This window comes from Dendrobates tinctorius, unplaced genomic scaffold (genome assembly GCF_039654945.1).
Source record: "Dendrobates tinctorius isolate UK_male_01 unplaced genomic scaffold, ASM3965494v1 ptg000023l, whole genome shotgun sequence".
Classification (NCBI taxonomy): Eukaryota; Metazoa; Chordata; class Amphibia; order Anura; family Dendrobatidae; genus Dendrobates; species Dendrobates tinctorius.
In genome coordinates this window covers 8028712-8055023 of record NW_027361691.1, presented here as the reverse complement: position 1 = coordinate 8055023, position 26312 = coordinate 8028712, and the positions used below count along the sequence as shown (strand labels likewise).

The 26312-nt window shown below is 42.7% G+C and overlaps 1 protein-coding gene across 2 annotated transcripts in view; it reads left to right on the top strand.

Moving 5' to 3' along the window:
* ME3 (malic enzyme 3) overlaps positions 1 to 26312 on the top strand; it is a 241663-nt gene that overhangs the window by 134291 nt on the left and 81060 nt on the right. The window lies entirely within an intron of this gene.

The following is a 26312-nucleotide window of genomic DNA, read 5'->3' as shown; positions in this document are numbered from 1 at the left end:
TGACCAAAACCTGCCAATTAGAGGAGTGGGGCGGGGTTACAAAGAGCAGTTGACTAGGAGGCATGAGACACCTAGTCCTGTAGTGATAATCTCCTGCTGATTGATTTCCTCCATAGCCCACCAGATCCATCAGGATTGCCAGTCCCTTAGCTGGCAATGATTGACAGCTTTTGAGGCCCATGGAGCTGGAACGTCAATCCTTTTGCTTTCTGAGGCCTATGTACCTGATCTCGAATACTGCCCATCTTCATTAGTTGACCAACATAATCTGCTTTTTTTCCCGTTCTCTCTCGTTACACTCTTTCCTGCGTGGGCGCTGCTCTGCATGAAGGTAACGAGCGTGAACAGGATCCCCGGCCGAGCCGAGCGCAGGATCTTCAGGGAGAATCTCTCTTTATAATTTGGGATTTCCCAGCTCGGGATGAAATCTCTTCTGTTATTTTTTCCTGTTTCCAAATATGAGAAGTGAATGGAAAACACGTGAAGCGCGGTGCGGAGTTTGCTGCGTCACCACATTGTGAGCGCGGACAGATGAGTCGGAGGCTTCATCGTCCATCTGTTATCTCACACATTTCCCGAGCAGAGGAGTCATCCTGGTGCCGGCTGCGCTCTCCCAGATATTCTCAGCTGGACACTATATAATGTACGACTTATATATCACACCGCATTCATTACCCAAGATCAACCTGTAGTGAAGGTATGTGGTTACCACAGTAACTACATTTCTTTATTTTGTAGTTGACAACCAAATATATTTTATAACCTGAATCCTGACAAGTCAAAGTATCCTACATGTACTCATGTTTTCTGTACTGGCTACTACTGCCCACAGTTGGGACTGGCCCTTTAAGATTGTATGAGAAGTAACATCCTGTATAATACCCCAGAGCTGAACTCACTATTCTGCTGGTGCACTCACTGTGTACATACATTACATTACTGATCCTGAGCTACATCCTGTATTATACTCCAGAGCTGCACTCACTATTCTGGTGCAGTCACTGTGTACATACATTACATTACTGATCCTGAGTTACATTCTGTATTATACCCCAGAGCTGCACTCACTATTCTGCTGGTGCAGTCACTGTGTACATACATTGCATTACTGATCCTGAGTTACATTCTGTATTATACTCCAGAGCTGCACTCACTATTCTGCTGGTGCAGTCACTGTGTACATACATTGCATTACTGATCCTGAGTTACATTCTGTATTATACTCCAGAGCTGCACTCACTATTCTGGTGCAGTCACTGTGTACATACATTACATTACTGATCCTGAGTTACATTCTGTATTATACTCCAGAGCTGCACTCACTATTCTGCTGGTGCAGTCACTGTGTACATACATTGCATTACTGATCCTGAGTTACATTCTGTATTATACTCCAGAGCTGCACTCACTATTCTGCTGGAGCACTCACTGTGTACATGCATTACATTACTGATCCTGAGTTACATCCTGTATTATACTCCAGAGCTGCACTCACTATTCTGATGGTGCAGTCACTGTGTACATACATTACATTACTGATACTGAGTTACATTCTGTATTATACTCCGGAGCTGCACTCACTATTCTGCTGGTGCACTCACTGTGTACATACATTACATTACTGATCCTGAGTTACATTCTGTATTATACTCCAGAGCTGCACTCACTATTCTGCTGGTACAGTCACTGTGTACATACAGTACATTACTGATCCTGAGTTACATCCTGTATTATACCCCAGAGCTGCACTCACTATTCTGCTGGTGCAGTCACTGTGTACATATATTACATTACTGATCCTGAGTTACATTTTGTGTTATACTGCAGAGCTGCACTCTCACTATTCTGCTGGTAGTTAAAGGGCTTGTCTCAAGATCTTACAGTTGTGCTCAAGTGTACAGACCCCGGCAGAATTTTTGCTTTCTTGGCCTTTTTCAGAGAATATGAATGATAACACCAAAACTTTTTCTCCACTCATGGTTAGTGGTTGGGTGAAGCCATTTATTGTTAAACTACTGTGTTTTCTCTTTTTAAATCTTAATGACAATCCAACACATCCAAATGACCCTGATCAAAAGTTCACGTACCCCATTTGTTAATACCGTGTATTGCCCCCTCTAAGAACAATGACAGCTTGAAGTCTTTTGTGGTAGTTGTTGATGAGGTTCTTTATTTTCTCAGATGGTAAAGCTGCCCACTCTTCTTGGCAAAAAGCCTCCAGTTCCTATAAATTCCTGAGAAGATGGTAACACATTGCAAGCTTTCGAGACTGTTACCATCTTTTCAGTTAGCCATTAAAAGGTATCAACCACTGAGGACTCTCAGCTCTAAACATTCTTCTATCTACTGGCTAACACAGTACAAAGATCTATATCTTTCCTGTATAAATTCCTGGGCTGTCTAGCATGAACTGCGCGCTTGAGATCTCCCCAGAGTGGCTCAATGACATTGAGGTCAGGAGACTGAGATAGCCACTCCAGAACCTTCACTTTGTTCTGCTGTAGCCAATGACAGGTCGACTTTGCATTGTGTTTTGGATCGTTGTCATGTTGGAACATCCAAATACGTCCCATGCGCAGCTTCCGGGCTGATGATTGCAAATTTACCTCAAGTATATGCTGATAACATGCTGCATTCATCTTTCCTCCAACTTTGTCCAAGTTTCCTGTGCTTTTGTAGCTCACACATCCCCAAAACATCAGCAGTCCACCTCCGTGATTTACAGTAGGAATGGTGTTCCTTTCATCATAGGCCTTGTTGACCTCTCTCCAAATGTAACGTTTATGGTTGTGGCCAAAAAGTTAAATTTTGGTCTCATCACTCCAAATTACCTTGTTCCAGAAGTTTTGAGGCTTGCCTCTGTGCTGTTTTGCGTATTGTAGGTGAGATACTTTGTGGCATTTGCGCAGTAATGGCTTTCTTCTGGTGACTCGACCATGTAGCCCATTGCCTCCTTATTGTGCATCTTGAAACAGCCACACCGCTAGTATTCAGAGAGTCCAGTATTTCAGCTGATGTCATTTGTGGGTTTTTCTTTGCATCACGAGCAATTTTCCTGGCATTTGTCACAGGTTACAGGTGAGGATGTTACTAAAGGTAAACCCAGTCAAACCCATTTGTGTCAACTTCTGTGTATGTTATCAGGCCAAAATCACCAGGGTATGTAAACTTTTGATCAGGGTCATTTGGATGTTTTGGGTTGTCATTATGAATTAAAAAGAGAAAACACAGTAGTTTGACAATAAATGGCTTCACCCAACCACTAACCATGAGTGGAGAAAAAGTTTTGGTATTTTCTATATATATAAAGTTGAATGTGTGTGTGTGTATCACCAACCAATCACGAAGCATCTTAAATTTCACCAGAGCTGTTTAAAAGAAGCTGAGCTGTGATTGGTTGCTATGAGCAACAGTTTTCCCACTCAACAACACCTCAGCAGACAGTGAAAGGGTGGGAGAAATCTAGCATCCCCGGGAACATAAGCTCCCAGCCATTGTCTGCTCCCCAGAAAGGAGCAAAGCGCACATGACAGAAATGAATCCCCCCTCCCTGCCCATATACTCATCGCACATCTTCCAACCTAAAGGGATCTCCAGTGTGGAAGTCAGGGCAAATCCCTTCAGCGCTCTGATTCTGATCCCAGGCTCCTATTAAAGGGATCATTGGTATGGAAGTCAGGGCAAATCGATCCAGCGCTTTGGTTTTGACCTCTCAGGGCTCTCTTAAAGGGATCCCCAGTATGGAAGTTAGGACCGTTCCACTCAGCACTGTGGTTCTGTCCCCAGGGTCTCTTAAAGGGATCATTGGTGTGGAAGTTAGGGCAATTCCACTAAGCACTGTGGTTCTGACCCCAGGCTTCTCTTAAAGGGATCCCCGATATGGAAGTCAGGGCAATTGCCTTCAAATGCTATGGTAGTGACCACAGGCTCTCTTGAAGGGATCTCCTGTATGGAAGTTAGGGTAAATCCCTCAGCGCTCTGAATCTCACCCCAGGATTCTATTAAAGGGATCATTGGTATGGAAGTCAGGGCAAATCCACTCAGCGCTCTGGCTCTGATTCCAGGCTCTCTTAAAGGGATCATTGGTATGGAAGTTAGAGCTGTTCCACTCAGCGCTCTGGTTCTGACCCCAGACCTCTCTTACAGGGATCCCCGGTATGGAAGTGAGGGCAAATCCACTCTGCGCTTTGGTACTGACCCCAGGCCTCCCTTAAAGGGATTTCCAGTATGGAAGTTAGGGTAAATCCCTCAGCACTCTGATTCTCAACTCAGGCTTCTTTTAAAGGGATCATTGGTATGGAAGTCACGGCAAATCCACTCAGCGCTCTAGCTCTGACGCCAGGCCTCTCTTAAAGGGATCCCCGGTATGGAAGTTAGGACCGTTCCACTTAGCGCTCTGGTTCTGACCCCAGGCTGACGGGATGATGTGGGATATTAGTGGTAGTAGTCCGGTGGCTCTGGCTGACAGGATGATGTAGGATATTAGTGGTAGTAGTCCGGTGGCTCTGGCTGACGGGATGATGTGGGATATTAGGGGTAGTAGTCCGGTGGCTCTGGCTGACGGGATGATGTGGGATATTAGGGGTAGTAGTCCGGTGGCTCTGGCTGACGGGATGATGTGGGATATTAGGGGTAGTAGTCCAGTGGCTCTGGCTGACGGGATGATGTGGGATATTAGGGGTAGTAGTCCGGTGGCTCTGGCTGACGGGATGATGTGGGATATTAGGGGTAGTAGTCCGGTGGCTCTGGCTGACGGGATGATGTGGGATATTAGGGGTAGTAGTCCGGTGGCTCTGGCTGACGGGATGATGTGGGATATTAGGGGTAGTAGTCCGGTGGCTCTGGCTGACGGGATGATGTGGGATATTAGGGGTAGTAGTCCGGTGGCTCTGGCTGACGGGATGATGTGGGATATTAGGGGTAGTAGTCCGGTGGCTCTGGCTGACGGGATGATGTGAGATATTATGGGTAGTAGTTCGGTGGCTCTGACTGACGGGATGATGTGGGATATTATGGGTAGTAGTTCGGTGGCTCTGGCTGAAGGGATGATGTGGGATATTAGGGGTAGTAGTCCGGTGGCTCTGGCTGATGGGATGATGTGGGATATTAGGGGTAGTAGTCCAGTGGCTCTGGCTGACGGGATGATGTGGGATATTATGGGTAGTAGTTCGGTGGCTCTGGCTGACGGGATGATGTGGGATATTATGGGTAGTAGTCCGGTGACTCTGGCTGATGGGATGATGTGGGATATTAGGGGTAGTAGTCCGGTGGCTCTGACGGCATGATGTGGGATATTAGAGGTAGTAGTTCGGTGGCTCTGCCTGAAGGGATGATGTGGGATATTAGAGGTAGTAGTCCGGTGACTCTGGCTGACGGGATGATGTGGGATATTAGGGGTAGTAGTCCGGTAGTTCTGGCTGACGGGATGATGTGGGATATTAGGGGTAGTAGTCCGGTGGCTCTGGCTGATGGGATGATGTGGGATATTAGTGGTAGTAGTCCGGTGGCTGTGGGTGACGGGATGATGTGGGATATTAGTGGTAGTAGTCCGGTGGCTCTGGCTGACGGGATGATGTGGGATATTAGAGGTAGTAGTCCGGTGGCTCTGGCTGACGGGATGATGTGGGATATTATGGGTAGTAGTTCGGTGGCTCTGCCTGAAGGGATGATGTGGGATATTAGAGGTAGTAGTCCGGTGGCTCTGGCTGATGGGATGATGTGGGATATTAGGGGTAGTAGTCCGGTGGCTCTGACGGCATGATGTGGGATATTAGAGGTAGTAGTTCGGTGGCTCTGCCTGAAGGGATGATGTGGGATATTAGAGGTAGTAGTCCGGTGACTCTGGCTGACGGGATGATGTGGGATATTAGGGGTAGTAGTCCGGTAGTTCTGGCTGACGGGATGATGTGGGATATTAGGGGTAGTAGTCCGGTGGCTCTGGCTGATGGGATGATGTGGGATATTAGTGGTAGTAGTCCGGTGGCTGTGGGTGACGGGATGATGTGGGATATTAGTGGTAGTAGTCCGGTGGCTCTGGCTGACGGGATGATGTGGGATATTAGAGGTAGTAGTCCGGTGGCTCTGGCTGACGGGATGATGTGGGATATTATGGGTAGTAGTTCGGTGGCTCTGCCTGAAGGGATGATGTGGGATATTAGAGGTAGTAGTCCGGTGGCTCTGGCTGATGGGATGATGTGGGATATTAGGGGTAGTAGTCCGGTGGCTCTGACGGCATGATGTGGGATATTATGGGTAGTAGTTCAGTGGCTCTGCCTGAAGGGATGATGTGGGATATTAGAGGTAGTAGTCCGGTGACTCTGGCTGACGGGATGATGTGGGATATTAGGGGTAGTAGTCCGGTAGTTCTGGCTGACGGGATGATGTGGGATATTAGGGGTAGTAGTCCGGTGGCTCTGGCTGACGGGATGATGTGGGATATTAGGGGTAGTAGTCCGGTGGCTCTGGCTGATGGGATGATGTGGGATATTAGTGGTAGTAGTCTGGTGGCTGTGGGTGACGGGATGATGTGGGATATTAGTGGTAGTAGTCCGGTGGCTCTGGCTGACGGGATGATGTGGGATATTAGAGGTAGTAGTCCGGTGGCTCTGGCTGACGGGATGATGTGGGATATTATGGGTAGTAGTTCGGTGGCTCTGCCTGAAGGGATGATGTGGGATATTAGAGGTAGTAGTCCGGTGACTCTGGCTGACGGGATGATGTGGGATATTAGGGGTAGTAATCCGGTGGCTCTGGCTGATGGGATGATGTGGGATATTAGGGGTAGTAGTCCGGTGGCTGTGGGTGACGGGATGATGTGGGATATTAGTGGTAGTAGTCCGGTGGCTCTGGCTGACGGGATGATGTGGGATATTAGGGGTAGTAGTCCGGTGGCTGTGGGTGACGGGATGATGTGGGATATTAGGGGTAGTAGTCCGGTGGCTCTGGCTGATGGGATGATGTGGGATATTAGGGGTAGTAGTCCGGTGGCTGTGGGTGACGGGATGATGTGGGATATTAGGGGTAGTAGTCCGGTGGCTCTGGCTGACGGGATGATGTGGGATATTAGGGGTAGTAGTCCGGTGGCTCTGGCTGACGGGATGATGTGGGATATTAGGGGTAGTAGTCCGGTGGCTCTGGCTGACGGGATGATGTGGGATATTAGAGGTAGTAGTCCGGTGGCTCTGGCTGACGGGATGATGTGGGATATTAGAGGTAGTAGTCCGGTGGCTCTGGCTGATTGGATGATGTGGGATATTAGTGGTAGTAGTCCGGTGGCTCTGGCTGACGGGATGATGTGGGATATTAGGGGTAGTAGTCCGGTGGCTCTGGCTGATTGGATGATGTGGGATATTAGTGGTAGTAGTCCGGTGGCTCTGGCTGACGGGATGATGTGGGATATTAGGAGTAGTAGTCCGGTGGCTCTGGCTGACGGGATGATGTGGGATATTAGGGGTAGTAGTCCGGTGGCTCTGGCTGATGGGATGATGTGGGATATTAGGGGTAGTAGTCCGGTGGCTGTGGGTGACGGGATGATGTGGGATATTAGTGGTAGTAGTCCGGTGGCTCTGGCTGATGGGATGATGTGGGATATTAGGGGTAGTAGTTCGGTGGCTCTGGCTGACGGGATGATGTGGGATATTAGGGGTAGTAGTCCGGTGGCTCTGGCTGACGGGATGATGTGGGATGTTAGGGGTAGTAGTCCGGTGGCTCTGGCTGACGGGATGATGTGGGATATTAGGGGTAGTAGTCCGGTGGCTCTGGCTGACAGGACGATGTGGGATATTAGGGGTAGTAGTCCGGTAGCTCTGGCTGACGGGATGATGTGGGATATTAGGGGTAGTTGTCCAGTGGCTCTGGCTGACGGGATGATGTGGGATATTAGGGGTAGTAGTCCGGTGGCTCTGGCTGACGGGATAATGTGGGATATTAGGGGTAGTAGTCCGGTGGCTCTGGCTGACGGGATGATGTGGGATATTAGGGGTAGTAGTCCGGTAGCTCTGGCTGACGGGATGATGTGGGATATTAGGGGTAGTAGTCCAGTGGCTCTGGCTGACGGGATGATGTGGGATATTAGTGGTAGTAGTCCAGTGGCTCTGGCTGACGGGATGATGTGGGATATTAGTGGTAGTAGTGCGGTGGCTCTGGCTGACAGGATGATGTGGGATATTAGGGGTAGTAGTCCGATGGCTCTGACGGGATGATGTGGGATATTATAGTGAATGTGGCTATGCGGAGTGGGCGGGGCTCTACACTTAGCTTTATATATATAGATATAATCATAATAATTTGTTATAACTAACCGTAGTTAGTTACTATGCCCGGGCAGCGTCAGGCTTTTCCGCTAGCCATTCATATTCTCTGAAAAAGGCCAAGAAAGCAAAAATTCTGCCGGGGTATGTAAACTTTTGAGCACAACTGTATCTTCTTCAGGATATTTGGGCTCTCCCAGTTATTCCACTTCATGATGATTGACCGCTCTTGGCTATGTATTCTATTGACTATGATGGCAGAGGTACAGCCTGTCTGCCGGCAATGAGGGACCATGCACTCCCTGTTTTTGGGATCAGTCGGACCCCCACCAGATTTATGGCAGGATGGATGCTCTTTAGATCTAAAATCAGAAGCCCCTTTTACTATCCCTCTTTGTGACCTTGTCTACACCTTCATATCTGTGAATATCTTGGGTGTTTGGACCGTTTACTTGACGAACATTACATCTCAGTAATATAAAGATTCCAAATCCATCTGGAGACGTCCCCTACAGGCCCGGGGGCCATCACCCGAAGCTGAGCGGCCGCTCTGAAGCTGTCAGATGGGGAGTTATGATGTTCTTCATCATCATTCCAGTGTAATGGGCTCCACACCCGGTGATGATGGACGGTCCGTTACCGGCCCCTGAGGGTTGTCACATTCATCCTTCATTGTTAGAAGTGGAAGTATCGGGATTATCTTTGTGTTTATTGATTCACTTTCCCTCCATACATCATAGTCAGGGTCTTGTCAGAACTGTAAAGTGGTCCGCAGCCCCCCGTGACCTATTTATGAGCACTTGTCTTACTTTGTATGATTAGTGCGTGGTGCTGACATCCTGAATACTCAGCACATGGCCGACCCCCAATACCGGCAGCCACACAGCTGGAGGAGAATGGTTATTAAAAATATTGCCACGGCTCTCCAAAATTTCAGCAGGATAATCCATATTCTGTATTATGTTAACTTAAAGGGAGTCTGTCACCCCAAAATGGCAATTAAACTTCATAAACACCTTTATAGGGGCTGTAGCCCGTTTAAATATTATACCAGTTGTATACGGTTTTGCTTCATATTTGGTGAAATAGCTACTTTTTATTTAATATGCAAATTAGGGTGCTACAGTGCTCCCCTGGGAGTGGCCTTGGTGCACCGTTAAGCCCTAAGATTTGCATATGAAAGCCAGTCCCTTTTGTTGATTGATAGCGCTCCTTTTGCTAGAGCGAACGCTGTTTTAGAATACAATTGAGTGCCTGCATTTGCACACTAGCACTGTCCAAACTCACTTTATGTGTCTGCACTTGCGCCCTGACTGTGGATGAACGCAGTGGCAGGCACGCACACAGTATGTTTATGCGAGTTTTCTGACACCCTAGTTATTGCAACAGCCAGGCAGGAGCAAGACATCAGAGTATACTCACAGCCACATTGTCAGTGCACTGGCACTTGGAGCACACTGGCACTGAAACTTAGAGCGCACACACAAACTGCTTTTAAACAGCGATCGCTCCTACTTTACTATGCTAATAGAAGGGCGTAATGGTGTACCAAAACATAGGCCACACCAAGGGGCCCCTGAAGTTATATTCTTGTATTTAGGGGGCAGTATTATAGTAGTTATATTCTTGTACATAGGAGCAGTATTATAGTAGTTATATTCTTGTACATAGGAGCAGTAATATAGTAGTTATATTCTTGTACATAGGGAACAGTAATATAGTAGTTATATTCTTGTACATAGGGAACAGTAATATAGTAGTTATATTCTTGTACATAGGAGCAGTAATATAGTAGTTATATTCTTGTTCATAGGGAACAGTAATATAGTAGTTATATTCTTGTACATAGGGGCAGTATTATAGTAGTTATATTCTTGTACATGGGAACAGTATTATAGTAGTTATATTCTTGTACATAGAGGCAGTATTATAGTAGTTATATTCTTGTACATAGGAGCAGTATTATAGCAGTTATATTCTTGTTCATAGGAGCAGTATTATAGTAGTTATATTCTTGTACATAGGGGGCAGTATTATAGTAGTTATATTCTTGCTCATAGAGGGCAGTATTATAGTAGTTATAATCTTGTACATAGGGGGCAGTATTATAGTAGTTATATTCTTGTACATAGGAGCAGTATTATAGCAGTTATATTCTTGTTCATAGGAGCAGTATTATAGTAGTTATATTCTTGTACATAGGGGGCAGTATTATAGTAGTTATATTCTTGTTCATAGAGGGCAGTATTATAGTAGTTATAGTCTTGTACATAGGGGGCAGTATTATAGTAGTTACATTCTTGTACATAGGGGCAGTATTATAGTAGTTATATTCTTGTACATAGGAGCAGTATTATAGCAGTTATATTCTTGTACATAGGGGGCAGTATTATAGTAGTTATATTCTTGTTTATAGAGGGCAGTATTATAGTAGTTATAGTCTTGTACATAGGGGGCAGTATTTTGGTAGTTATATTCTTGTACATAGGGGGCAGTATTATAGTAGTTAGATTCTTGTACATAGGATCAGTATTATAGTAGTTATATTCTTGTACATAGAGACAGTATTATAGTAGTTATATTCTTGTACATAGGGGCAGTGTTATAGTAGTTATATTCTTGTACATAGGAGCAGTATTAGGAGCAGTATTATAGTAGTTATATTCTTGTACATACTGTAGAGGGAGTATTATAGTAGTTATATTCTTGTACATAGGGGCAGTATTATAGTAGTTATATTCTTGTACATAGGAGCAGTGTTATAGTAGTTATATTCTTGTACATAGGAGCAGCATTATAGTAGTTATATTCTTGTACATAGGAGCAGTATTATAGTAGTTATATTCTTGTATATAGGAGCAGTATTATAGTAGTTATATTCTTGTAAATAGGAGTGGTATTATAGTAGTTTTATTCTTGTTAATAGGGGCGGTATTATAGTAGTTATATTCTTGTACATAGGAGCAGTATTATAGTAGTTATATTCTTGTACAAAGGAGCAGTATTATAGTAGATATATTCTTGTACATAGGAGCAGTATTATAGTAGTTATATTCTTGTACATAGGGGCAGTATTATAGTAGTTATATTCTTGTACATAGGAGCTGTATTATAGTAGTTATATTCTTGTACATAGGAGCTGTATTATAGTAGTTATATTCTTGTACAGGAGGCAGCATTATAGTAGTTATATTCTTGGTCATAGGGGCAGTATTATATTAGTTATATTTTTGTACATAGGGGCAGTATTATAGTAGTTATATTCTTGTACATAGGGGGCAGTATTATAGTAGTTATATTCTTGTACATAGGGGGCAGTATTATAGTAGTTATATTCTTCTACATAGGAGTAGTATTATAGTTGTTATATTCTTGTACGTAGGGGGCAGTATTATAGTAGTTATATTCTTGTACATAGAGGCAGTATTATAGTAGTTATATTCTTGTACATAGGAGCAGTATTATAGCAGTTATATTCTTGTTCATAGGAGCAGTATTATAGTAGTTATATTCTTGTAGATAGGGGGCAGTATTATAGTAGTTATATTCTTGTTCATAGAGGGCAGTATTATAGTAGTTATAGTCTTGTACATAGGGGGCAGTATTATAGTAGTTATATTCTTGTACATAGGGGGCAGTATTATAGTAGTTATATTCTTGTACATAGGGGCAGTGTTATAGTAGTTATATTCTTGTACATAGGAGCAGTATTTTAGTAGTTATATTCTTGTACATACTGTAGAGGCAGTATTATAGTAGTTATATTCTTGTACATAGGGGCAGTATTATAGTAGTTATATTCTTGTACATAGGAGCAGTATTATAGTAGTTATATTCTTGTATATAGGAGCAGTATTATAGTAGTTATATTCTTGTAAATTGGAGTGGTATTATAGTAGTTTTATTCTTGTTAATAGGGGCGGTATTATAGTAGTTATATTCTTGTACATAGGAGCAGTATTATAGTAGTTATATTCTTTTACATAGAGGCAGTATTATAATAGTTATATTCTTGTACATAGGAGCAGTATTATAGTAGTTATATTCTTGTACATAGGAGCAGTATTATAGTAGTTATATTCTTGTACATAGGAGCAGTTTTATAGTAGTTATATTCTTGTACATAGGGGGCAGTATTATAGTAGTTATATTCTTGTACATAGGAGCAGTATTACAGTAGCTATATTCTTATACATAGAGGCAGTATTATAATAGTTATATTCTTGTACATAGGAGCAGTATTATAGTAGTTATATTCTTGTACATAGGAGCAGTATTATAGTAGTTATATTCTTGTACATAGGAGCAGTATTATAGCAGTTATATTCTTGTTCATAGGAGCAGTATTATAGTAGTTATATTCTTGTACATAGGGGGCAGTATTATAGTAGTTATATTCTTGTTCATAGAGGGCAGTATTATAGTAGTTATAGTCTTGTACATAGGGGGCAGTATTATAGTAGTTACATTCTTGTACATAGGGGCAGTATTATAGTAGTTATATTCTTGTACATACTGTAGAGGCAGTATTATAGTAGTTATATTCTTGTACATAGGGGCAGTATTATAGTAGTTATATTCTTGTACATAGGAGCAGTGTTATAGTAGTTATATTCTTGTATATAGGAGCAGTATTATAGTAGTTATATTCTTGTAAATAGGAGTGGTATTATAGTAGTTTTATTCTTGTTAATAGGGGCGGTATTATAGTAGTTATATTCTTGTACATAGGAGCAGTATTATAGTTGTTATATTCTTGTACATAGAGGCAGTATTATAATAGTTATATTCTTGTACATAGGAGCAGTATTATAGTAGTTATATTCTTGTACATAGGAGCAGTATTATAGTAGTTATATTCTTGTACATAGGAGCAGTTTTATAGTAGTTATATTCTTGTACATAGGGAGCAGTATTATAGTAGTTATATTCTTGTACATAGGAGCTGTATTATAGTAGTTATATTCTTGTACAGGAGGCAGCATTATAGTAGTTATATTCTTGGTCATAGGGGCAGTATTATAGTAGTTATATTCTTGTTCATAGAGGGCTGTATTATAATAGTTATATTCTTGTACATAGGGGGCAGTATTATAGTAGTTAAATTCTTGTACATAGTAGCAGTATTATAGTTGTTACATTCTTGTACATAGGAGCAGTATTATAGTAGTTATATTCTTCTACATAGGGGGCAGTAATATAGTAGTTATATTCTTGTACATAGGAGCAGTATTATAGTAGTTATATTATTGTACATAGGAGCAGTATTATAGTAGTTATATTTTTGTACATAGTAGCAGTATTATAGTAGTTATATTCTTGTACATGGGGGCAGTATTATAGTAGTTATATTCTTGTACATAGGAGCAGTATTATAGTAGTTATATTTTTGTACATAGGAGCAGTATTATAGTAGTTATATTCTTGTACATAGGAGCAGTATTATAGTAGTTATATTTTTGTACATAGGAGCAGTATTATAGTAGTTATATTCTTGTACATGGGGGCAGTATTACAGTAGTTATATTCTTGTACACAGGAGTGGTATTATAGTAGTTTTATTCTTGTTAATAGGGGTGGTATTATAGTAGTTATATTCTTGTACATAGGGGCAGTATTATAGTAGTTATATTCTTGTACATAGGAGCTGTATTATAGTAGTTATATTCTTGTACATAGGAGCAGTATTATAGTAGTTATATTCTTGTACAGGAGGCAGCATTATAGTAGTTATATTCTTGTACATAGAGGCAGTATTATAGTAGTTATATTCTTGTACATAGGAGCAGTATTATAGCAGTTATATTCTTGTTCATAGGAGCAGTATTATAGTAGTTATATTCTTGTACGTAGGGGGCAGTATTATAGTAGTTATATTCTTGTTCATAGGAGCAGTATTATAGTAGTTATATTCTTGTACGTAGGGGGCAGTATTATAGTAGTTATATTCTTGTTCATAGAGGGCAGTATTATAGTAGTTACATTCTTGTACATAGGGGCAGTATTATAGTAGTTATACTCTTGTACATAGGAGCAGTATTATAGTAGTTTTATTCTTGTTAATAGGGGCGGTATTATAGTAGTTATATTCTTGTACATAGGAGCAGTATTATAGCAGTTATATTCTTGTTCATAGGAGCAGTATTATAGTAGTTATATTCTTGTACATAGGGGGCAGTATTATAGTAGTTATATTCTTGTTCATAGAGGGCAGTATTATAGTAGTTATAGTCTTGTACATAGGGGGCATATTATAGTAGTTACATTCTTGTACATAGGGGCAGTATTATAGTAGTTATATTCTTGTACATACTGTAGAGGCAGTATTATAGTAGTTATATTCTTGTACATAGGGGCAGTATTATAGTAGTTATATTCTTGTACTTAGGAGCAGTGTTATAGTAGTTATATTCTTGTACATAGGAGCAGCATTATAGTACTTATATTCTTGTACATAGGAGCAGTATTATAGTAGTTATATTCTTGTATATAGGAGCAGTATTATAGTAGTTATTTTCTTGTAAATAGGAGTGGTATTATAGTAGTTTTATTCTTGTTAATAGGGGCGGTATTATAGTAGTTATATTCTTGGTCATAGGGGCAGTATTATAGTAGTTATATTCTTGTTCATAGAGGGCTGTATTATAGTAGTTATATTCTTGTACATAGGGGGCAGTATTATAGTAGTTATATTCTTGTACATAGTAGCAGTATTATAGTTGTTACATTCTTGTACATAGGAGCAGTATTATAGTAGTTATATTCTTCTACATAGGGGGCAGTAATATAGTAGTTATATTCTTGTACATAGGAGCAGTATTATAGTAGTTATATTATTGTACATAGGAGCAGTATTATAGTAGTTATATTTTTGTACATAGGAGCAGTATTATAGTAGTTATATTCTTGTACATGGGGGCAGTATTACAGTAGTTATATTCTTGTACATAGGAGTGGTATTATAGTAGTTTTATTCTTGTTAATAGGGGTGGTATTATCGTAGTTATATTCTTGTACATAGGAGCAGTATTATAGTAGTTATATTCTTGTACATAGGAGCAGTATTATAGTAGTTATATTCTTGTACATAGGGGCAATTTTTATTATAAAACCCAAACATAAATACAATTATAATAAAACAAAAATCATCCAGTATTACAAAACACAAACCACTTAGGTAATATATACACAGCACTAATAATCAGATCATATTCATAAATAAATTAAAGTGTCCACACCTGGGGATGGAAAAAGAAAGTTAGAGGGAGAAAAAAAAAACAAAAAAAAAACCATTATCATATTTTCTAACTGAATTTTACGTTTCTCCATAATGTTGTGTTTCTTAGACTCCTTCCAACTTCTAGTGATTTTATCCACCGGAGTTCTGACATAACCTGATTGGCGGCAGCGTTGTGATCGAACGGCTCATTGTGTAGTGACACCCGGGTTCTCATGTGCCAGTGATAGTATTTGATGACACTGATTATAATGTACATTGTCTCTCTGTTGATGTTACTAACAGTGGAGGGGACACCATAGATTATGTCAGGATACTTTAGAGTCCGCAGTCTGGGGATTTTTAGATTATCTGACACTTCCTCCCAGATCTTTCTCCTTCCCAGCAATCACATATAAAGTGCTCCATAGTTTCCTCCTGCTGACAACCAAGGGGACAATTCCGATCAGAGACACACAGATGTTTCAGGTTCCCTCTGACAAAGAGCCGACTATGCAGTGAAAGCCAAGTGACATCAAACAGTTTAGGAGGAAGCCGTTTCCTGTTTAGGAACCTAAGGCTTTCCTGCAGGGTGGTGGTGACACAATCTCTCAGGGCCAGTGGAGAGTAGAAGAAAGTCCTACATACACGAGCATACAGGTCTCTTCTCGTACTGCTCTCAATGTAAGACCTCTCCAGTCCCCACATCCTAACACACTTCAGACCATAGTCCAGATACTGGGGGAGGTGGTCACCTGTCCATCTCCTCCTCTTGAGACTGCCGCCTCGCACCCAAGATTCTGCAAAAGGCAATATCCAGTACCTGATACTATTTACCCACAGGGAGCTACTGTTTGAGTCCATGTTCCCAAAATTCACCTTTAGAAACAAGGAGTCAAAGAAAACCCTTGGATTCAACATATCCAGCCCACCCTCTCTCCGCCGTAGGTATGTTATTCCCCTCTTTATCAGGTTCATCCTATTCCCCCACAAGAGCTGGAAGAACAGGCTGAGGAGCCTCGCTGAGAAAGATTCTGGTAAAGGGAAAATGACAGAGACATACAAGAAAACGGGGACCAGGTAAGTCTTCAACATTGTGACCCTTTCTCTATAGGTCAGCCTCCAGTTCTTCCATCGCTGAACCTTTGCATTTCCGGTTTCCAATTTCTCCTCCCAATTTAGCGTGGCATTATCATCCCTCCCAAATTTAACCCCTAGGATCTTAATATGGGTGGAGGCTTTGGAAAACTGCGGCAGATCAAAGCTGGGCTCAGTATCTAATGTCCACAGAGCTTGACTCTTTTCAAGGTTGACCAGAGACCCGGAGGCCTCTGAGTAGCTTCTGATGGATGCAGATAATATCTGCACTTCACGAGGATTGGAGATCACCTGCGTCACATCGTCCGCATAGGCAACAACATTCAGAGGCGGGCAGTGGGGAACCGGCACCCCCTGAAAATCACACTCCTGCAGTGACCTCAGAAACGGGTCTAGGGCAAAAACATACAGGAGCGGACTCATTGGGCAGCCCTGTCTCACCCCCGCCCCAACTCCAAAAGTGTCACCCTGCCAACCATTAATCAGAGGAAAGCTCACCGCCTCTCTGTACAACGTCTTCAGCCAATCCACAAATTGTCCCGGAATACCGTACTTTGACAAAGTGGCCCACAGATAGTCATGATCAACCCTGTCAAAGGCTTTAGCCTGGTCCAGACTAACAACATATCTCCCACACCGCAGAGCTTTACATCTCTCAAACATCTCTCGTATCGAGATGACTGCTCCAGAGATGTTCCGCCCTTTTACTGTACCAAACTGAGAGCCTGCCAACAGTGTCGGGGACAAACAGACTAATCTAGAAAATAGGATCTTTGCTAGAATCTTCCTGTCCACATTCAAGAGGGCAATCGGCCTCCAGTTCTTGATGTCGCTCGGCTCTTTACCTTTAGACAACAGAATTAACGAGGACACTCTCATGGATGGAGGCATCAGGTGATTTTCTAGACAATTTCTATACACATCCACGAGAATTGGAGCCAGGAGGTCTCTGAATTTCTTATAAAATTCTGCTGTTATACCATCTGGACCTGGTGCCTTCTTCAGATATAACTTATCAATAGCCTCCTTAACTTCTTCCACCGTTAATTCTGCTGTCAAAGGAGAAAAGTCCAGATCATTAGTATCAGGCACTGGAGTTGCCTCCAAGAATTGAGCCATCTTATCTTTATCCAAAACTTTCCTCTGAAACAAGTCAGCATAGTAAGATCTCACCACCTCCAGGATACCCTTCCGTGAATCCTGCAATACACCCTGGGAGTCAATGAGACCCGTGACCATTTTTTTGGCCACCCTCTCCCTGCAATTCTCAAAGGGATCAGGGGCCCTAAGGACCCATAATCTCGTTCAAGAACCAGGGAGGTATACCTGCTATACTGATACTGCCTTATCTCAGATTTCAGCCGGTCGATCTTCACTTTGTCATCCCCGCCCGCCGAATACAGTGACTCCAATTCTTTGCGCAGCTTTAGGTACTGGCTGTACTTATTCCTCCCTTTATTAACTGACAGTCTCTTTAAGAGGGATCTGATATCCTCCTTGACGTCCTCCCACCAGTCGGTCATGTTGTCATAGAAGTCAACCCTGTCTAGATGAAGCTGGATAAGGGAGTGAACACGGCTCTGAACATAGGCATCATCCAGGAGACTGGAATTGAGCTTCCACAACGCTCTACCAATGTCCGGACGGTTAGAGGAACCCAAAGAGAAGCACAAGGCGAGGTGATCAGAGTAAGGGACGACCTTCTCACTCAGGGCGCCGACAGCCTCAGTAGGACTGACAAAAGCAAAATCTATCCTACTGCTCCTGTTGGAACATGAATACGTGAATTTTGGCTGTCGCCCACCCTGTGTGAAAACGTCGGTCAGTCCTGCCTGCATTATAACGTTATGTAGGACCTTACCGTCCCTGGTCACTGCCCTGCCCGAGGAGCTGTCACCTGATGTCATTATGGCATTAAAGTCCCCCGCCATCACCACTGGAAGAGAAGTGAAGAGGTAAGGCTTGATGTCATTAAACAGCTGGATCCTGTCAGTCACTGTCTGTGGCCCATAGATGTTAATAAGCCGGAGTCGCCTCCCATGGACAGTGACTTCCAGGACCAGACATCTTCCCATGACCACCTCCGTCATCCTATGCACAGTCACATCATTGGTGTTAAACAGGACAGCGACCCCGGCGTAAGGCTCCACAGCCAGTGACCAGAAAGAAGGACCGGACCGCCATTCCCTCTCAGCCTCTCTCATAAGCCCCAGAGATGTCAGTCGTGTCTCCTGCAGGAAGATGACATCTGTGTCCAGATATCTGAGATGTTCATACACCGTGTGTCTAGTTCTCCTCAGCTTAATGCTATTCACATTGCTCGAGGTCACTGTCAATGAGAACCCCGCCATCACAACACAATATAGAAAGAGCAGAGTAACAGCCATCATCATGAGTCAGAGATGTTCTGTCCACCACTGGTGTCCATGTCAGACTCTACCTGAGGGTCTACAGATAAGGGCTTCCGCTTTGGCGAGGGATGGTCCTCTATGTCCCTGTCACACTCAGCATCAACTTTCCTCAACTCTTCCTCATAATCGTCACCATTGGAGTCAGATAAAACTCCATACTTGTTGGACACGACCATCACTCCTGCAGAATTCTGAACCTTCTTACTAGCAATCTGACCAGTGTCATATTCTGCCTCAGGTTTACGGGAGGATGTGTTCTTTTTCTTCCTTTTATTATTATTAATGCTCCAGTCATCAGATACAGACAGCGATGCTGAAGGGGGGGGCTATCTGAGGCTGCTGGACCTGATGGACGACCTCCATGTTCCCCTCTGCACCCTGCTTCTCTGGTGCTGCCTGAGTGGACTCCTGGTGGGCATCTGAGCTGGTCAGCATCTCTCCTGACATTAACACCTCCTCATGTGTCCCTGCCACCACATCCTCATCCTCCTGAGCCTCTGCCCCTGCCATCACTAACTCATCAGGGAAGACTCTGCAGATGTTGTGTCAGGCGTCTGGACAGTCCCTGTGAGGGTGGCCCATCCTACCACAGAGGTTGCACCTGACGTCCCGGCAGTCCGCAGCGACATGGCCGATTGCCCCACACAGACTGCACTTCACCACAGTACAGGCGTTAGCCAGATGACCTTTCCCACCACATTTGAAGCACTTTCTGGGTTGCCCGGGATAATAACACCTTCCCTACTCCCTCCCAATGAAGAAGGAGTTGGGTAAGTGGGCAGTGATGTTATCACATTGCCGCAATTTTACCAAGACCCGCCACCCCATTGTCCAGATACCATCCTCATCTCTGACCTTGGTGAGTCCAGAGACGAGGTCACAGTGTCTCCGGAGCCACACCTCGATGTCCTGTGGAGGAACGGCCTCATTCCAGAAGGTGATATTCACTGTGACAGTGTCCGGCCTGGAGATAGGAACCAACACAAACTTATTCCAGCCCTCAGCATCTCTGAACTTGGGGTAATTGGCCCAGAGTCTATCCAGGTCAGACATGAGCTTGAAGCTGACCTCGTAGCCCTGCCTGTCCTGAAGATTAGACACCGCCAGTATCTCATTTGCCACAAACCCCATCTGGCCGCAGAGCAGCTCTCTCACCACATACCTGCGTTGTGGCAGATCCTCCTTGGCACCTATGTATTTAAACCGCACCACATTAATGCGCTTGAATGTCTGACCGGTATACCTGGCGCTGGAAGTGAAGGATGGGGCGCCGCGGCTCCAGGCATTCCTGGGGGGCACCTGCCGGGTCACACTGGGCTGACTGACAGGGAGAGGGCCTGCAGCAGGGGGGGCTGTCACACCTTGTGGACTGGATGGCAAAGGGGGATAATCACACATATCATGCACATTATCATAAGCAGCATCATTATCAGACAGTGCGACGTCCATTACAGAATGTGAAACCCCTCCAACCCCCGACCCCATGGGCACAGCATCCCCAGCCACAGTCTGTGCTTCAGCCTCGGCCTCATCAGCACAAACAGTCTCACATACACTGTCCTGCTCCTGTGTGGGGCATTCTGGGACCTGTGGTGCCTCTGCTGGAGTCTGCAGTGTATGCTCCTGTTCACACTCGGCTGCCTCGGCCTCATCAACACAAACAGTCTCACATACACTGTCCTGCTCCTGTGTGGGGCATTCTGGGACCTGTGGTGCCTCTGCTGCAGTCTGAAGTGTATGCTCCTGTTCACACTGAGCTGCCTGCTGCTGCAGTTGTTTTCCCTCCTGGAAGCAGAAGCGGGCAGCCTTTAGCACTGGCCGTGTCCGCTGCTGGGGGGTCCCGTCCTGAACATCAGGGGTCCTGGCCTCTACAGCACAGTCCTGCTTATAGGAGGCGAACCGCTCGCGGTTCCTGTAGGTCTCTGCCAGGGGCCCCATGCTCTCCAGCACAGACTCAGTGTCCTGCACAACACTCGCCAGCTGTACACCCAGTGTGTTCAGTCTCAGGTCATACGCCTCATTACTGGCAGGATTAGTGGTCTTTAGACTATAGATGAAGTCTACCTCCATTTGCAGCGCTTTTTTTTGCTGCTGTAACTCACCCAGTTTTCGGACAAGTCCCGGTATCTCATCCGCTAGCTGCAGCTCGGGTGCACGCGCCGGCTCCACAGGCTTAGTCTTGACCACGGGTACAGGGGTTTTGAAGACAGTCTGGTGCGGGTCCACCACGGATGGTTTTGTGGCCCCTTGGCTGGATGCAGGCTCCGCAGCAGGTTTATCGCTGCCACCTGACTGTGACCGCCATACTGCCATGCTGCTGTAGGTTCTCCTGCATTGTCTCCCTTTCCAAAGACGTCCGTCTCTGCCTGGAAGCAGCAGAGGTGATCTGCACAGCTGGGGCCGATCTCACCTGTGCACCTGGCAGGAGCTGCTTACTGACTGGGGAGCTACAAGACTTCACATTCTGCTGGTTTCCATCACTCACAGAGACTTTTCCTTCTTGCTTCTTTCCTGGAACTGGAGAAGGCTTTCCTCCCAAAACTTTACTCACAACTGTTTCTTTCTTCATAGAACTGCTGCAGCTTTGACTCGCTGCATTCACTGGACTCACAGCGGCTTTGGGATTAATATTCCCATTAGTAGAAGCCTGAGAGGCTAGTCCCAGTGTAGGCCGGGAAGCCTGGGCCTCGCCAGGGGAGCTTCCCCGCCCAGGGTGGCCCCTCCCTGGGCTTGCTCCAGACATCAGGAGAACCACTGACACACAACCTCACAGCTAGGAGGCAGTATTATAGTAGTTATATTCTTGTACATAGGGGCAGTATTATAGTAGTTATATTCTTGTACATAGGGGCAGTATTATAGCAGTCCTATTCTTGTACATAGGGGCAGTATTATAGTAGTTATATTATTGTACATAGGGGCAGTATTATAGTAGTTACATTCTTGTACATAGGGGCAGTATTATAGTAGTTATATTCTTGTACATAGGGGGCAGTATTATAGTAGTTATATTCTTGTACATAGGGGGCAGTATTATAGTAGTTATATTCTTGTACATAGGGGCAGTATTATAGCACTCCTATTCTTGTACATAGGAGCTGTATTATAGTAGTTATATTCTTGTACATAGGAGCTGTATTATAGTAGTTATATTCTTGTACATAGGGGCAGTATTATAGTAGTTATATTCTTGTACAGGATGCAGTATTATAGTAGTTGTAGTCTTGTATATAGGGGCAGTATTATAGTACTTTTATTCTTGTTAATAGGGGCAGTATTATAGTAGTTTTATTCTTGTTAATAGGGGCAGTATTATAGTAGTTATATTCTTGTACAAAGGGGGCACTATTATTGTAGTTATATTCTTGTACATAGGGGCAGTATTATAGTAGTTACATTCTTGCACATAGGGGCAGTATTATAGTAGTTATATTCTTGTACATGAGGGCAGTATTATAGTAGTTATATTCTTGTACATAGGAGCAGTAATATAGTAGTTATATTCTTGTTAATAGGGACAGTATTATAGTAGTTATATTCTTGTACATGGGGGCAGTATTATAGTAGTTACATTCTTGTACATGGGGCAGTATTATAGTAGTTATATTCTTGTACATAGGAGCAGTGTTATAGTAGTTACATTCTTGCACATAGGGGCAGTATTATAGTAGTTATATTCTTGTACATGAGGGCAGTATTATAGTAGTTATATTCTTGTACATAGGAGCAGTAATATAGTAGTTATATTCTTGTTAATAGGGACTGTATTATAGTAGTTATATTCTTGTACATGGGGGCAGTATTATAGTAGTTACATTCTTGTACATGGGGCAGTATTATAGTAGTTATATTCTTGTACATAGGAGCAGTGTTATAGTAGTTATATTCTTGTACATAGGAGCAGCATTATAGTAGTTATATTCTTGTACATAGGAGCAGTATTACAGTAGTTATATTCTTGTACATGAGGGCAGTATTATAGTAGTTATATTCTTGTACATAGGAGCAGTAATATAGTAGTTATATTCTTGTTAATAGGGACAGTATTATAGTAGTTATATTCTTGTACATAGGGAGCAGTATTATAGTAGTTACATTCTTGCACATAGGGGCAGTATTATAGTAGTTATATTCTTGTACATGAGGGCAGTATTATAGTAGTTATATTCTTGTACATAGGAGCAGTAATATAGTAGTTATATTCTTGTTAATAGGGACAGTATTATAGTAGTTATATTCTTGTACATGGGGGCAGTATTATAGTAGTTACATTCTTGTACATGGGGCAGTATTATAGTAGTTATATTCTTGTACATAGGAGCAGTGTTATAGTAGTTATATTCTTGTACATAGGAGCAGCATTATAGTAGTTATATTCTTGTACATAGGAGCAGTATTACAGTAGTTATATTCTTGTACATAGGAGCAGTATTATAATAGTTATATTCTTGTACAGGAGGCAGTATTATAGTAGTTATATTCTTGTACATAGGAGCTGTATTATAGTAGTTATATTCTTGTACAGGAGGCAGTATTATAGTAGTTATATTCTTGGTCATAGGGGCAGTATTATAGTAGTTATATTTTTGTACATAGGAGCAGTATTATAGTAGTTAAATTCTTGTACATGGGGGCAGTATTATAGTAGTTAAATTCTTGTACATAGGGGCAGTATTATAGTAGTTATATTCTTGTTCATAGAGGGCTGTATTATAGTAGTTATATTCTTGTACATAGGGGGCAGTATTATAGTAGTTATATTCTTGTACATAGTAGCAGTATTATAGTTGTTACATTCTTGTACATAGGAGCAGTATTATAGTAGTTATATTCTTCTACATAGGGGGCAGTAATATAGTAGTTATATTCTTGTACATAGGAGCAGTATTATAGTAGTTATATTATTGTACATAGGAGCAGTATTATAGTAGTTATATTTTTGTACATAGGAGCAGTATTATAGTAGTTATATTTTTGTACATAGGAGCAGTATTATAGTAGTTATATTCTTGTATATAGGAGCAGTATTATAGTAGTTATATTCTTGTACATAGTAGCAGTATTATAGTATATTCTTGTACATAGAGGCAGTATTATAGTAGTTCTATTCTTGTACATAGGAGCAGTATTATAGTAGTTATATTCTTGTACATGGGGGCAGTATTATTGTAGTTATATTCTTGTACATAGGAGCAGTATTATAGTAGTTATATTTTTGTACATAGGAGCAGTATTATAGTAGTTATATTCTTGTACATGGGGGCAGTATTATAGTAGTTATATTCTTGTACATAGGGGCAGTATTATAGTAGTTATATTCTTGTACATGGGGCAGTATTACAGTAGTTATATTCTTGTACATAGGAGTGGTATTATAGTAGTTTTATTCTTGTACAGGAGGCAGTATTATAGTAGTTATATTCTTGTATATAGGGGCAGTATTATAGTACTTTTATTCTTGTTAATAGGGGCAGTATTATAGTAGTTTTATTCTTGTTAATAGGGGCAGTATTATAGTAGTTATATACTTGTACAAAGGGGGCACTATTATAGTAGTTATATTCTTGTACATAGGGGCAGTATTATAGTAGTTACATTTTTGCACATAGGGGCAGTATTATAGTAGTTATATTCTTGTACATGGGGGCAGTATTATAGTAGTTATATTCTTGTACATAGGAGCAGTAATATAGTAGTTATATTCTTGTTAATAGGGACAGTATTATAGTAGTTATATTCTTGTACATGGGGGCAGTATTATAGTAGTTACATTCTTGTTCATGGGGCAGTATTATAGTAGTTATATTCTTGTACATAGGGGCAGTATTATAGTAGTTATATTCTTGTACATAGGGGCAGTATTATAGTAGTTTTATTCTTGTACATAGGGGCAGTATTATAGTAGTTATATTCTTGTACATAGGGGCAGTATTATAGTAGTTATATTCTTGTACATAGGGGGCAGTATTATAGCAGTTATATTCTTGTACATAGGGGCAGTATTATAGGGACAGAGAATGATTAATTCATAATGTATATTTGAATTTTTTCTAACCTCTAGAAGTCTGTAGCGAGTGTGATACTTTATTAGGCTAGTTTCACACTAGCGTTTTGGAGCGCAGCGACGGCCTGCGCACGGCCGCCGCTAAGCCCCTCCCCCTGCTGCGCCCCGCCGGTAGCTACGCCCACCGGCGCATGACGCTGCATGCGCCCTGCGTCCCCTATCTTTATCACAGGGGGCGCAGGCCGTGCGCAGTATGCGTTTGGCGGCGCATGCGTCCTTTTGACGGTGCGCCGACCTGCGCCAAACGCAACCTGCTGCAGTTTGGTTGCGTCGGCGCACCGTCAAAAAGGCGCATGCGCCGCCAAACGCATACTGCGCACGGCCTGCGCCCCCCTGTGAAAAAGATAGGGGACGCAGGGCGCATGCAGCATCATGCGCCGGTGGGCGGAGCTACTGGCGGGGCACGGCAGGGGGCGGGGCTTAGCGGCGGCCGTGCGCAGGCCGTCGCTGCGCTCCAAAACGCTAGTGTGAAACTAGCCTTACTGTTTAATTTGGACCTATATTAAAAAAATAATTTTATTTGTTCTTATAAGCGCATATTATTATTATTATTATTATTATTATTATTATTATTATTATTATCATCTTTTCAGTAGGACTCATTGACTTGACGTGGGTTGTACTTTGACCTATTCTCTCCATATTGTTGTAATGTCAGTGATACATCATGAGCTTCATTATTTGCAGGTGTAGACATGAACCTCATAAACTTTTTTTAATTTTTTACAAAACAGTAGTTTTATGTCTGTATTTCTCCAATGAAATTGTTATGGCACATTGGTTCATTCCACCAATAATGGGAAAAATTGGATTAAGCAAATCTTTACTTTATCCTCCACATTCTTATTTTTTAGAACCTAATGAATGTGATGTAGAAAGGATTGTCTGGTTTAGAAAGGACCTTCACAAATATCCTATTATGTTAGTTCAGAGTTTCTCATATCACACGATTTTCTACTAAAAGTCAAAATTAAGAGCATATCCAAACATTGTTCATCTCTCTGGAGGATCCATCGCATCCATGCAGCAGGCAAACCAACTGTTGAATTCAGCAGGCACCATGTAATGCTACATCCTCCCTGTGGGGGCACTGCAGGCAAATTGAACACCTTATTACTAATTTCTACTAGATGGAATTGCTAATTGCTGGTGGTTTACCCTTATTATGTACCACCATCGTGAAGATCCAAAGAAATATCTCTCCCAGGGATCAAATAGCAAAAACTTGAAAGAACCTAATGTCAGATTCAGAGCAAAGCATCCTGAAGCAAAGA